Here is a 15,455-nt window from a genome sequence, read left to right as displayed (position 1 = left end):
GCAGGTTCATGTCCTGCTCGTGTCCTGTCTGCTATTGTGCAGAATCAGTTGATGCTTTCATCAAAGCATCAACTGATTCAAGTGTCCTAAAGGGACACATGAAAAAGTAAAAAAAAAAGTTTAAAAAAAAAAAAAGTGTATGAAAAAAGTAATAAAGTTCTAAAGTCCAAAAATCCCTTTTTTCTATACAAAATGAATTATATAAAAAAAAAGCACTAAAAATTAAAAAAAGCAATGCATATTTGGTATCGCCGCGTCCGTAACAACCTGTACAATAAAACTGAAATAATATTTAATGTACACGGTGAACGTCGGGGAAAAAAAAACGGAAAAAACTCGCCGGAAGTAATGATTTTTTGCCATCTCATCCTACAAAATATGCTATAAAAAGTGATCAAAAAGTCATATTCACCCCACAACAGTGCCAATAAAAAGCGGACATTGTCCCGCAAAAAATAAGCCCTCAACCAACACTGTCAACCGAAAAATAAAAATGTTACGCCTCTCAGAAGATGGCGATGCAAAAAACATTGATTTATGTCCCCATATGTGTTTTTGTTCTGCAGACTTAGTATCGCATAAAAAAATAACATAAATGAGGTATCGCCGTAACCGTACCGACCCGCAGAATAAAGGTCACATGTTACTTATACTGTACGCTGCATGGCGAAAAATTTTAAATGTAAAACTCAATGCAGGATTGATTTTTTTTTTTTTTTAATCCAGCAAGAAAGAGTTAATAAAATGTAATCAGTAAGTTGTAGGCACCCAAAAATGGTGTCATTACAAAATGCATCTCATCCCGCAAACAACAAGCCCTTATATGGCAACGTCACCAGAAGAATAAAGAAAATATAGCATCTAGCAATGTCAAGGCAAAACCCCCCAAAAATCGCCAAATTATTAGAACACAACTGGCTGCGGCAGGTAGGGAATATATAAGCTGTGCGAGCGAATATCAGGGGACACCCCAAATTTACAGCTTATGAGCGAAAAAACACCAGAAGTGACCCCCAAAGTGACTCCCCCAATCATAGGAGCTACTGGGACATAGTAGGGAATTTGGTGTTCCCAATGTCCTCCGCACAGCTTATATATTCCCTCTTCGCCATCCGCTGTGCAGTGACGTCCGGGATACTAATACTCACTACACCCCCTGATAAATTCTTTGAGGGGTGCAGTTTTCAAAATGGGGTCACTCCTTTGGGGAATCCACTTTTCTGGTACCTTACAAGCTCTACAAACATGACATGGCGTTCAAATACCAAACATCCAAATCTGTGCTCCAAAAGCCGCATCGCGCTCCTTCCCTTCTGCGCCCTGCTGTGCGTCCAAACTGCAGTTTATGCCACATGTATGACATATGTATGACACTGGTGTACCCGGGATAACGGACGTAATGTCATATGTGGGTATAAACTGATATTAGGGCACAGCTGGACACAGAAGGGAAGAAGGGTTATTGGGTTTTTGGAGCGCAGACGGTTTGGTTTTTGGATGCCATGACACTTTTGCAGAGCTGAAACGCCAGTAAAGTGGAATCCCCTGATATGAGACCTTATTTTGGAAACTACACCCCTGAAGGATTTATGCAGGGGTACAGAGAGCATTTTTAACCCCCAAGTGTTGCTATAACTTATTATCTATAAATGAATACGAAGCTGATTGTGAGAGGTGAAAATGACAATTTTTCCAGGAATCCGTCATTTCTGTGCGTAACATGTTGTGCCCATCTTGTATCAGAGATGAACGCTCTAAAAGCTGTTGTGCCCGGGATACCCGCTTACCAGTTTTTGGAGTGTCTCTGCTGACATAAGTTGGGCACAACATATCGGGCACTAAAATGGCAAATCTCTGGAAAATTTTCATTTTTAACTTCATTATCAGCTGTGATTTCATTTCTGGAAACTAAATAAATGCAACACTCAGGGGTTAAAAATTCTCGCTACACCACTTGATAAATCCCATGAGTGGGCTAGTGTCCAAAATGGGGTGACATGTCTGCAGATTCCACTTTATTGGCAATTCAGGGGCTTTGCAAAAGTGGCATGACTTCCAAAAACCAAATTGTGCTCCAAAAACCAAAATAGTGCTCCTTCCCTTCTGTGCCCGGCTGTGCCCAAACAGCCATTTCTACCCACATATGGCATTAAGTACGTTATCCGGGGTACACCAGTGTCATACATGTGGGCATACACTGCTATTTGGGTACCCAGCAGGACGCAGATGTGAAGGAGCGATATGTGCTTTTGGAGTGCAGATTTAGATTCTTTGTTTTTGGACACCACGTCACATTTGCAGAGGCCCTAAAATTGTCCCTACAAAATGGGGTCACTTCTTGGTGAATTCCAGTTTACTGTCACCTGTGTAGTTTCTAAAATGGGGTCACAATGGGGGGTTTCCATTGTATTGATACCTTAGGGGCTCAGCTAATGCGACATGGCACCTGAGAACTATTCCAGCCACATCTGCTTTCTAAAAGCCAAACAGCGCTCTTTCCATTCTGAGCCCCACCATGTACCCATACAGCAGATTATGGCCACATATGGGGTATTGCCGTGTTAAGAAGAAATTGTGTAACAAACTCTGGGATGCTTTTAATTCTTCAGCTACTTGCAAAATTAAAAATATGGCGCTAAATGGACGATTAATTGGAAAAAAAAGTAATTTTTTATTTTTACGTCCCATTGTTAATAAAATCTGTGAATCAGCTGTGAGGCCAAAATGCTCACCAAACCCCTAGATAATTTCTATGAGGGGTGTAGTTTCCAAAATGGGGTCACTTTTAGGGGGTTTCCACTTTATTGGTACTTTAGGGGCTCAGCAAATGCGACATGACACCTGAAAAATATTCCAGCAAAATCTGCCCTTCAAAAGCCGAACAGCGTTCTTTCCATTCTGAGCCCCGCCATGTTCCCATACAGTAGATTATGGCCACATATGGGGCATTTCTGTGTTCAGGAGAAATTGTGTAACGAACTTTAGGGAGCTTTTTCTCCTTTATCCTCTTGTGAAAATGAAAAATTTGGGGCTAAATTGACAGTTTGTTGGAAAAAAAGTAAATTTTCATTTTCATTTCCCAATGTTAATAAAATCTGTGAAACAGCTGTAGGGTCAAAATGCTCACTCTACCCTTTAATATGTTCTGTGGGGGGTGTAGATTCCAAAATGGGATCACTTTTAGGGGGTTTCCACTGTATTGGTACTCTAGGGGCTCTGCTAATGCGACATGGCACCTAAAAATTATTCCAGCAAAATCTGCCATCCAAAAGCCAAATAGCGCTCCTTCCATTCTGAGCCCCGCCATGTTCCCATACAGCAGAATATGGCCACATATGGGGTATTGCCATGTTCAGGATAAATTGTTTAACAAACTTTGGGGGGATTTTACTCCTTTAACCCCTTGTGAAAATGAAAACTTTGGGGATAAAGTGACATTTTAGTAATTTTTCTTTTACACATTCCAATGTTAGTAAAATCTGTGAAACAACTGTAGGGTCTAAATACTCACTATACCCCTTGATGAATTCTGTGAGGGGTGTAGATTCTAAAATGGGGTCACTTTTGGGGGGTTTCCATTGTTTTGGTACGCTAAGGGCTCTGCAAATGCGACATGGTGCCTGAAAATTATTCCAGCAAAATATGCTGTTCAAACACCCAGTGTCGCTCCTTCCCTTTCGTGCACTGCCATGTGCCCAAAAATCAGTTTACACCCACATGTGGGGTATTTCTGTGCACGGGAGAAATTGCATAACAAAATGTGAGATGCATTTTCTCCTTTAACCCTTTGTGAATGTGTTAATTTTAGGTCTAAATGAATGTATTAGTGAAAAAAAATGAAATGTCTAAATTTGACCTCCATATTATTTTTATTCTTATGAAATGCTTAAACAAACATCCCAAATGCTGTTTTGAATAATTTGAGGGGTGTAGTTTTGAAAATGGGGTGATTTATGGGGGTTTCTATTATATAGGCCTTTATAATTCCTTTCGGAACTGAAGTGTTCCCTAAAAAATTAATTTGAGGAATTTTCTTGTAAATCTGGAAAATCTCTGTTACACTTGTAAGCCTTGTAACATCCAAAATGAATTAAAAGACAATCAAAAGATGATGCCGATATAAAGCAGAGATATGGGAGATAATATTTATTCATGTATTTGGATGGTATGACTATCTGCCTGAAAAGCAGAGAATTTCACATTTTGAAAATTGCAATTTTTTCCAAATTTCCATCAAATTTGCTAGTTTTTTTATAAATAAATACAAAAATATTGATTAGTGTTTACCACTAACATGAAGTATAATGTGTTACGAAAAAACAATCTCAAAATCACTTGTGTAAGTTAAAGCGTCTCAAAGTTATTGCCATTTAAAGTGACACATGTCAGTTTTGAAAAAAGAGGCCCGGTCCTTAATGTACTTCTGGGCCTGGTCCTTAACCGGTTAAAATAAAATAATAAATTCTTATAAGTAATTCTGACACTACTGCAGCCAATGATCAGCTGGGATACAGAGAGTGCCTAAGAAGTATCAGAAAGGAACTGGCACAGACCAGTAAGGTAAGAATAAGCTCTTTTATTACTTTACACCATAAAAACCTGTTTAACCAATTGAACGTTCAATGTAAATGCATGCAACTCAACCAGAATTTTACTTCACTCAATAAGACTGTAGAAATAATGGAACTAAAGCTGTATGTTTTAGTAGTTGCATTACTCACATGAAGTACAAAATTGTGAATGTGAAGCTTTTACTTAAAAGGGTTGTCCGGGAAAAAAAAAAATATTTCAAATAGGCCGGGGGAGGTAAAAAATGAAATTCCTTGCTGTCTGTGACGTCCCAAATCCCTTCGAATTCAGGTAGTGACGTACATCAGCAACAAAAATAGGGAAATCCAGCATCTCCAGTAGGTAAAAATTAACTTTTATTTATCCATTAAAAAAATCACAGGATACCCGAAGGTAATAACAAATGCGTACAGAGATAGTGCGGCGATTACTTCTGGTGGAAGACAACAGGGACAATGGACGAAGCCCTGTGGCAAGGGCGAAACGTACGTCGGACATTTCTTTCTTGATGTGACGGTGAGGTGACACACTTTGATATCTTTTTACACTTCATGGGTTTGATTTGAGGAGTGGATCAGGAGGGGGGAGATTCATATAGCATTGGGTGTCTTTTTTGATACTAATGATGAGAGGATTGTATTTTACAAGTTCAACTCTCAGGTGCATTTATTGAATGAATGACTTTGATACCACACCCTTGATATATCCTGAGAATATATGATCCTCATCTTACCTGTGATGTATTGTTATTTTATTGTATAGTGTGATCCTCATTCACATCATTGAGGTTTTTGCTGGCACTTTAAACCTACATGGTTTCCCTTTACATGTTCTATTCATGTTATGTATGTACTTATGTGTTCTGATATAAGTGATTTTACTGTTGGAATACTAATTAAAAGCTATATTTTATATTTTGGATATGGATGTTTGTTTTTCTTGATGTTGAACTTGTGTAACAGAGTCATCCACAGCGCCCTGCTCCTCTAAAGCTGATCTAGAGCAGTGAAGAAAATTGACTGGGTTGTTTTGGAAACATGGAGTAAAGCTGTGTGCATGTGGAGACTAAGCGCCTGCTAGCTGGCAGTTGGAATATGAGTGAAAGACTTTCAGGCTTGACTTCAGGCCTGCATGTAAATAGGTCTCCACTGTAGCTTCTTCATAGTCTGAACTCCTCCATTACATCCTCCTTCAGACCCAATTATAGCCTCCCCTGGTTTGAGCTTAGCACCACTCACCCCTCCATAACTCCCTCCAGCTAGCCTTATCACTCAAATTCAGCCTATACTACTTAAGTATCTGCCTGCGTGGAACACCGAAAACCACCTTCTTCCACAGCCAACTTCCCTACTCCATAGATAACAAGTAGTCAATTGTTATATCACTTCCTTAACAACCAGACATTGTTTAGTGAAACAGTCCTCACTCCAACATGCCAGGCAACCCTCTGCACAGCTTTCTTCAGGCCCTCATGTCATGCCTCCCAGCCTCTAGTCACCCACCAATCTCTAAAATAAGCAAACAGTTACTGACCTTCAGTCCACCACCACTCTTCATGTCATGTCTGTGCCAGTTTTTAACAAATTGCAATCCTCCCAGGTGGAATAAGCCTCGGGCCTAACTCACTTTCACTGCTACAACAACACGCCATGTTTTGACCTACTGTCGGGACAATTTACAGGGCAACATACATGCAGATCATGTCACTAGGCTTCCGGAAGGCCAGACCCTGAGTTATAAAAATCTCGCTTTAAAAAAGTGCTGCTAAAGGATCAAGTTTCTCTTTCCTAACAATCAAAACTTGCATATTCTGTATCAGAATTCATGGTATGCTCGAACTATATGACTCTTCACACCTAAAAGGCGACCTGCAAAAGCAATCTCCTTAAAGAGACATAGTACCGCTTCTGACTCCATAGCCTCTCACCTAGTCCATCAGTACACTGGGACCAATAACCCATGACTGATACAGACTGAAGCTCATCCTGCTTACAAACTATTCCATCATGGACACTTCTGATATCGATGAAGAGGAATGCTACCCTCTATTTCCGACTCTCCTCTTGTTGTGTCTGGTTTTCTTTAAAGCTTTGGATCTGTGGCTCATCTCCCTTTCCTCTTCTTTCCTCTGCCCACCCTTCACTTGTCTGTGGTTTATTGATTGATACAGGAAGCGTTATGAGACTATTGGTGTAGTGCAGGGGTATAATGTATACTTTTGGATCTATGCCTTTATTGTATGTCACGCTTCTGTTCTACTTAGTATACCTGAGATATCTGTTGTACTGTATACTGTGGTAAAGCCAGTGCTGAGTTCGCTGTACAACATATGTTTGCAAGTTGACATCTGGTTGTAAATAAAGCTATTTAATCAACCCGCCATATGTGGATGGGTTTCTCTTCCCTTTGGAGTTGGTATTTTAGTTTGGCTTTAATCCCAGATCATGTCACTAGACTTCCTGTAGGCCAGGCACGGAGCCATAGGAGGAACCTACCAAAAGGCTAAAGGCACAGACTTCCATTTTCCATCACTGAAAACTTCTTTGCATATTTTTTTCTATATAAAGTATACACTATCACAGTAAGAAATATATTCCTATTTGGGGGAAACACGGTGGCCTTGCAGTGCTGGGGTCCTGAGTTCAAATCCCGCCAGGAACAACATCTGCAAGGAGTTTGTATGTTCTCCCTGTGTATGTGTGGATTTCCTCCCTTTCTACAGAAAAAGACATACTGATAGGGAAAAAAATAAATGTACATTGTGATCCCTATATGGGGCTCACAATCTACTATATATATATATATATATATATATATATATATATATATATATATATATATACAGTCCTATGAAAAAGTTTGGGCACCCCTATTAATCTTAATCATTTTTAGTTCTAAATATTTTGATGTTTGCAACAGCCATTTCAGTTTGATATATCTAATAACTGATGGACACAGTAATATTTCAGGATTGAAATGAGGTTTATTGTACTAACAGAAAATGCGCAATATGCATTAAACCAAAATTTGACCGGTGCAAAAGTATGGGCACCCTTATCATTTTAATGATTTGAATACTCCTAACTACTTTTTACTGACTTACTGAAGCACAAAATTGGTTTTGTAACCTCAGTGAGCTTTGAACTTCATAGCCAGGTGTATCCAATCATGAGAAAAGGTATTTAAGGTGGCCAATTGCAAGTTGTTCTACTATTTGAATCTCCTCTGAAGAGTGGCATCATGGGCTACTCAAAACAACTCTCAAATTATCTGAAAACAAAGATTGTTCAACATAGTTGTTCAGCGGAAGGATACAAAAAGCTGTCTCAGAGATTTAACCTGTCAGTTTCCACTGTGAGGAACATAGTAAGGAAATGGAAGACCACAGGGACAGTTCTTGTTAAGCCCAGAAGTGGCAGGCCAAGAAAAATATCAGAAAGGCAGAGAAGAAGAATGGTGAGAACAGTGAAGGACAATCCACAGACCACCTCCAAAGAGCTGCAGCATCATCTTGCTGCAGATGGTGTCACTGTGCATCGGTCAACTATACAGCGCACTTTGCACAAATAGAAGCTGTATGGGAGAGTGATGAGAAAGAAGCCATTTCTGCACGTACGCCACAAATAGAGTTGCCTGAGGTATGAAAAAGCACATTTGGACAAGGCAGCTTCATTTTGGAAACAAAAATTGAGTTGTTTGGTTATAAAAAAAGGCGTTATGCATGGCGTCCAAAAAGAAACAGCATTCCAAGAAAAACACATGCTACCCACTGTAAAATTTGGTGGAGGTTCCATCATGCTTTGGGGCTGTGTGGCCAATGCCGGCATCGGGAATCTTGTTAAAGTTGAGGGTCGCATGGATTCCACTCAGTATCAGCAGATTCTTGAGAATAATGTTCAAGAATCAGTGACGAAGTTGAAGTTACGCCGGGGATGGATATTTCAGCAAGACAATGATCCAAAACACCGCTCCAAATCAACTCAGGCATTCATGCAGAGGAACAATTACAATGTTCTGGAATGGCCATCCCAGTCCCCAGACCTGAATATCATTGAACATCTGTGGGATGATTTGAAGCGGGCTGTCCATGCTCGGCGACCATCTAACTTAACTGAACTTGAATTGTTTGTCCAAAATACCTTTATCCAGGATCCAGGAACTGATTAAAAGCTACAGGAAGCGACTAGAGGCTGTTATCTTTGCAAAAGGAGGATGTACTAAATATTAATGTCACTTTTCTGTTGAGGTGCCCATACTTTTGCACCGGTCAAATTTTGGTTTAATGCATATTGTGCATTTTCTGTTAGTACAATAAACCTCATTTCAATCCTGAAATATTACTGTGTCCATCATTTATTAGATATATCAAACTGAAATGGCTGTTGCAAATACCAAAATATTTAGAACTAAAAATGATTAAGATTAATAGGGGTGCCCAAACTTTTTCATAGGACTGTATATATATATATATATATATATATATATATATATATATATATATATATATTCCTATTTGAAACCCTTTTTCTATCCTAGGCTTATCTTCACCGTTCTATCTTCATTGTCACAGTACTAAGTATCCCGCTGAGTGTGAGAGATCCCTCACCTTTCGTTCTTCTACCTACAAGCTACCTATGTACACTCCTTATCATCCTCAGTTTAAACCAGCGTGATCAAAGCTTAATAAATGAATTATTTACATCCCCTAGCAAGGGAAACATTCTCTGGAAATCCTCATTATTTATGCATTGCTATGCATTAGATGTGTAGTCTCTGCCTATGATATTAAGGCTGATAGTAATGCTTTATCACTGCTATGTGCTGTACTTGGAATGAGCAGCACTAGAAGGTTCACCTAGAGGAGGAGGCAGGTACAAGCTTTGCTGAATGCATGGCAGTATGGAGCAATACTTCTTAGGGTATGTCCACACTAGACAGGCTTGTAGGATATTAGACGTCACAGTCTTGCTGACAACTAATCTTCTTTTATGTTAAAGAAATCTCATCCACACCTTGTGCAAACTGACCTGCATACCGACAGAGATTAACCATTGAACTTCACCTAAATTCAGACAATTTTTGGTCAACGGAATTTGGGAAATCCACTATGATTTCTGCAAGGGAATATTAGCAGGAAACATGTCTCGTGTGGACAGGCCCTAGATAAGGCCAGGTTCAAACTAGTGCAGATCCTGACCTAAAGGTATGGCCAGACGGTACAGAATCCTCAAACTGGTGGTGCCCCAACACCTACCACCCCTTTTCCCCCTGTAATTCCGAATTGCTGTGCGATTCAGCAGGAACAACTGAGTAATACTTCAGTCTTACCTGCAGAATCACAAAGCCATTTTAGTTAAGGTCATATTGCTCCTGTTAGGCATTTGTAGCCTAATGGAGGAATCACATTGTGAAATTATTTGATAACTTTCTTTATTTGTTAATACGAGTAACTGGTTCTAATCCATGTTGTTACTTGAGTACTGCTTATTTCCCAGCACTGATGTCTTCAGAGACACAAGATACATTACAGCATCATCTGTCCATTCTGCTTTCATGCTTTTAAACTCTGCTCATATTATTACTTTGTAACTATAACAAGTTGAATGGTAATGTAATGGACACGTACCCTGCTCTGTGGCAGCTGGGACCCCATTGTTACCAACTACCCAATGTGGATCAGAGCAGCTAGCATACTGCTATTATTTTAAGAGGTTGTCTAGTATCTAGGCAGTAGGCCAGGGAAGGTAAATCATAAAAAGTCATACTCACTTGTCCCACAGATTGTGCTGTGGTCGACAATCGTAGGACATAGTATCACTGGGAATTTTTCTTGTGGAAGTTTCAGGTACAGTAGAACATCACAGCAATTTCATCTAACACTAATAGTGGCCTCATTGACTAAGATAAAGTTGCTAGACCAGAAACGCTAACGTTCACTCAGGAGATGCATGCCAAGCTCTCATAGACTCTACTATCAAAGTTATTGGTACAGTTTGTTCCATTGGCTTTCATTATTCTGCCCTACATTGGCTTTACTTGTGGACTACTATGGCTTCACTGCACCCAACAAATTCCCGGACTGGACTCCTCAAAAGCATAGGAAAACGCCTGTTATAGTGTATTTTTCCTGCCTGTGTGTCACAGAAAATGTCAAGTTACAGTATGCTTTGGGTAGCACAAAAGATATTGCCCAACCTATAGGTGCAACAATTCTGCTTAGGGGGGAATCATTGCACCATTCTAGAATATGCTAGAACAAGAAGCGGCACAATGACTTAGCAGTAGCAACTAAAGTGAGAGTAGCATAATGCATTTATTCAGTATAACACGAGTCATCAGTATTAGTGAACCATACAATACACATAGTGAGCACTTTATTGTTGTATACTAGAAGCGCTTCTACAACCCCAAGGCCCAAGGGGGATGGCTATCACCACCTTGCAGGCAAACATATCGGCTGTGATGCAACACCTGCCATGCATGTTGCTGTTGTTTTCAATTACGTGGTTAGCAATTTATAATTTACTTGTTAGCAGCCATGCAACCTCTAGGAGTCCTATACATATGTATTATTCAGCACATCATTATCAACCTATTTGGATGGAAAAGGGGTCAATATTAAGGAGGTCCTTTCATCACTTGCACCAAGTTCAGATAGTGAACCTTGGCTTCACAGCCTGCACTGTGCATGGGGCAGAGTCCGACAGCTAAATTATATTAGAGGACGCGTGGCCTATTTAAACTCTATCAGAAATGGTCAGGTAAGTTGCAGAGATTTGGGAAATTTGGGAAACCAGAAATTCCTATTACTTAATGGCATGCAGGCAGTTTAGTGGTCCCTAACAAGCTAACATGTTCCCTTTAAATAAAATGTAATCTACCAATTATTCCCTGACATGTCCATTGTACAATGTATATGTATGTGTTGTGTTAATCCATTTGGAAATAATATGAAATATATGAGGGGTAACTAACTACTCTTCAAGAGGGAAATATCTTTTTCAGGCCCCGTAAAGGGAGTCTACCATTCCCCACATGCATTAAAGAAATCGGTTTTCTTCTCCACTTTTTAGGCAGCATTACTTTCTACATATTAGTCTATGTGGAGGTGAGAGGGTAAGAAGATGTTTCTAGAAAAGACACCCAAATAATTGCTGCTCCTACACGCTGCAATACTGTGCTCTTTTAACACTACTAAGGTGTAAATAAGAGGCTACCAGTGCAAAAAATTAACCTAAATAATCAAGTAACCAGCAAGCAATAATCTCCTACTCCACTCTTCCATTCCCCATAGACCTCTTTGTGTGAGGATGAATATGGAGACAAATATAATATAAACCAGCAGTCAGATTGAAGATAAGGAGTAGAAGAACAGGGTTATAAGGGGTGAAAATAGACAGATTTCCTTAATAACATGCAACATGCAAATAAAGCAACTAGTGCACTGTCATTTTCCAAAGCACCACGCCTGCTACTCATTAGGATGGGTAACATCATAGTAGTGGGAGGATCAACTCTCATTGCACAGGGCGACACATGCAGAATACAGTAGGGGTACGAAGAGCAAGAACAGTGCTCCAGGGAGCTGAAGGTCCACCCCAATTGCACCAACTGCCTCATTTGCATATTACTTTAAAAATATTTTTCTACAAAACTTCAAATGTGACATACTTAACAAAGTTATGTTGTTTATTACGGTAAAGTACTAGGTAGCATAGTGGTAACAGTTGAGTATGCTTGGGGAACGTGGTGAATTGCCTTTAAATAGCAACAGGATTATATGCCTGGATCATTCCCTCTTTAATATAATTTAATAACAAGTAAAGCTATTTCCTGTAAAGGAGACATTCAAGACACTTTCCAATCCACTTAAAGAATTGATCATAATCACTTGTATTGGCAGAGACCTATCTGTATTATGTTTCATCTAGGTTCTCTGTATAGAACTATATCTTCAGCTTTCATGTCTAAGAATTGACTAAAATACAATGTGGCCTAAAGCTAGTCACAAACAGATCAACCTTCAGCATAGAAGTAGATGGATAAGAATACATATGTATTTTCAATTACTAAAATCTTTGTTATTTTCCATCACCTCTCCTGAATCTTCAATTTTTATACTCTGAGATCTGAGGCGACCTCAGTGTATAATAATAGCACTAAAACTAACTGGAGTGCTGAACTTCAAGAATATTCTTCGAACATTGAGGGGTTCACCTGAAGCAGCTTAAGGGGGACTCTTCAGATCATTTTATACTGTTTGAGGTCACTTTGGGGAGCATATTATACTGTATGGCGGTGCTGTGGAGCATATTATGCTGTGTGAGGCTAATGTGGAAAATATTAACATGTTCCATACAACTATAGTGCCCACAACTGTGGTTATCAACAATATGGTGATTGAGCAGCATAGGGCCTGGATTGTAAACAAAAAGGGAGCTGTGTGTTTTGGTAAACATCTGATCTTCAGAGTCCTAACAATCTAAGAGATCAGTGAAGTTCTAACACCCAGGACCCCTGCTGATCAACTGTTTGAATGAACCATTGTGAGCACCCTCACCCCTTCTCTATTTACATTGCACAGATCTGTTTCATAGTGACCATACACTCTGATTACAGCATGAGATAATATCACATATCTGCTATAAAATGTATGGAGTGTGATGTAAATAATGAATGGGCCCCACACAGTATAATATGCTCCAAGGTGACCACCACACATTATAATGCTCTACAGTAGTCCCCACACAGTATAATATGCTCCACAGTGCCCCCCCCCCCCCACAGTCTAATATGCTCCACAGTGATTCCTCATAATATAATATGCTACACAGTGGCCCCCACTAAGTACAATATTCTCCACAGTGGGCCACACACAGTATATTATGCTCCACAGTTGCCTCCACATAGTATAATATGCTCCACAGTAGTGCCATACAGTATAATATGCTCTCCAAAGTGGTCCCATACAGGCGAACACCACAAAATCTGACGAATATTCTTGAAGTTTGGCACTCCGGTTACTTATAGTACTATTACACTGGTGTCACCTCAGACCCCAGAGTATAATAATCGGAGACTCAGGGGAGGTGATGGAAAATAACAAACACTTATACTCAACATACCTCACCTCTCCTTGACTTCCTTGCTCCATCCGGCTGTCTTCAGCATCATCTTCGGTCTTCTTCTGCCTGTGACTGAGGTCATACTCCCCAGATGTCTGTAGCTGGGGCATAGTTCAAGATCTTTCCCTTCTTTAAAGATTACTGTTATATGGGCATATAGATAGATAAGAGGGAATGAAGGGAATGTTGTTCAGAACCGCATTAAAGGTACGTAAATAGAAATCAGTCGTAGCAAAGTCAAGTTTCTCCATAGTGAAGGGGCTCTCAAAAAGTAACTTTTTTCCAAGCGGGGTGGACAGATTCATTTTAGGTGTTACGACACCACTAGCAGCACTGAAAACTTTCTTGGACATTATGCTTGAGGCAAGATAAAACTCCCATGGCAAACTGGAACCACTCCTACTTTTCTAACCTACTTGCCCAAAATTCCATGGGATCACAATTATCTACTGGAATATAGGTGAACTCTAGGTACGACTGTACCTGCTAGTGCATTCGGTAGGTGTCAGTTTCCCATTGTGGCTTTGGATGGGGTTGCAAGCTGAAAATTTTCTGGTTCATCATGTTCTAGATACTGTACTGGTTGCTGATGCTGCTGCTTTTATTCCTCACACTTGGAGCTGTGGCACTGACAGAGGAGATGGAGTGCTAGCTGATTGAGTTGGACAGGGAACTGGCAGAGGCAAGCCTGGGTATGTATGCAGCTGGCAGTTGCAGTGGACTCTACAAACACTGTGGTAAGCTGGGCATACAGCCTATACTGAGAATATTTTTTCCCTTTGGGAAGCATGAAATAATTCCCCTACTTTGTCTTTATAACAATGGTCTAAGAGCACTCATCCCTCTGCTTGATGCTCATAACACACTTGTTGCTGTGAAAGCAGCAGAGAACAAAGCCTGTCATACAGAGAGATGGCATTAATTAAGAGGAGGAAACTGTTCTTCTGTCCCTTGCTGCATGAGTGTGAGTTTCCTGTAAGATATACAATAGAGGGATCACATTGCTGATGCTGCAGGTGTCCTGGTTGAGAAATTTGGTGGCCTCTTCAAAGGGCTTGAGAAGCCAACACACTTCCCTGACATCTTAAAAGAAAAGACTGTACCTGTTGTCTGCTGCATGCAATAATCATTCACTGTCTTGTTGCTCAAATAAGTTGTCCTTATCTCTATTTCGTGGAAGACTTTAACCTTTTCACTAAATGACACAAGAGGATTGATAGCTCCACTATACTACACCATAAAGTAGATCCTATTTAAGATCACAACTGGATATCTGATTAAAAGTGAACCTGTCGTATAGAAAATGCAATTCAGTCTGCAAACAGAATATTATAGTGAAGAAAGTTTCTGTATATCTTGTCATTTGTTCATGGAAATCTCCCCATTTTATGTTGAAAAGTCAAGGAGGCGGTCCTATTAGTAACTGACAGCCTCCCCTCTATGACTGTGCATACAGAGATAGCTGTCAATCAGAATCTCAAGATAGAAAGAGTAGAGATTGCACTGCATATTTGACAACTTATGCTGGATCTTTTCTTATAATATTAAACAGCAATAAGCTCAGTTCATTCTGCTCTGTAATATTCTTCCTACAGATTGAGCTGCATTTTCAATGTGACAGGTTGCCTTTAAGATATATTCATGTTTCATTGAAAGTGTTTTTTTCTCTCTCAAAAGTAATAAAAATATTAAACAATATAAATTTAGTACCACTGTAACCATACTAAATTGTGGAATAAGGTTAACATGTCATGCAAATTG

Source organism: Leptodactylus fuscus, chromosome 6 (genome assembly GCF_031893055.1).
Source record: "Leptodactylus fuscus isolate aLepFus1 chromosome 6, aLepFus1.hap2, whole genome shotgun sequence".
Taxonomy (NCBI): domain Eukaryota; kingdom Metazoa; phylum Chordata; class Amphibia; order Anura; family Leptodactylidae; genus Leptodactylus; species Leptodactylus fuscus.
This window is presented reverse-complemented; position numbering follows the sequence as displayed.